The sequence below is a fragment of the Propithecus coquereli genome, unplaced genomic scaffold (genome assembly GCF_000956105.1).
Source record: "Propithecus coquereli isolate 6110/MARCELLA unplaced genomic scaffold, Pcoq_1.0 Scaffold445, whole genome shotgun sequence".
Taxonomy (NCBI): domain Eukaryota; kingdom Metazoa; phylum Chordata; class Mammalia; order Primates; family Indriidae; genus Propithecus; species Propithecus coquereli.
The window spans coordinates 523,010-523,384 of NW_012150230.1; the positions used below are offsets into that span (position 1 = coordinate 523,010).

Here is a 375-nt window from a genome sequence, read left to right on the forward strand (position 1 = left end):
GGAAATTTTTAAATAAATTTAGTGTAGTCTAAGTGTACAATGTTTATAAAGTCAACAATAGTGTACAGTAATGTTCTAGGCCTTCACGTTCACTCACCATTCACTCATTGACTCACCCAGAGTAACTTCACAGTGTTACAAGCTCCATTCATGGTGAGTGCCCTATACAGGGTGTAGCATTTTTTATATTTTATATTGTACTGTCACTGTACCTTTTGCTGTACCTTTTCTATGTTTAAATATGTTTAGATACATAAATATTTACCATTGTGTTACAATTGCCTACAGAATTCATACCGTAACATGCTGTATAGGTTTGTAGCCTAGGAGCAATAGGCTTTATCATATATACATAGCCTAGGTGTGTAGTAGACT

The 375-nt window shown here is 34.4% G+C and overlaps 1 protein-coding gene across 1 annotated transcript in view; it reads right to left on the reverse strand.

The window, feature by feature from the left end:
* The window catches only part of LOC105818635 (metabotropic glutamate receptor 8), a 190,756-nt gene that overhangs the window by 1,224 nt on the left and 189,157 nt on the right, over nt 1-375 (reverse strand). The gene's annotated exons all lie outside the window — the stretch shown is intronic.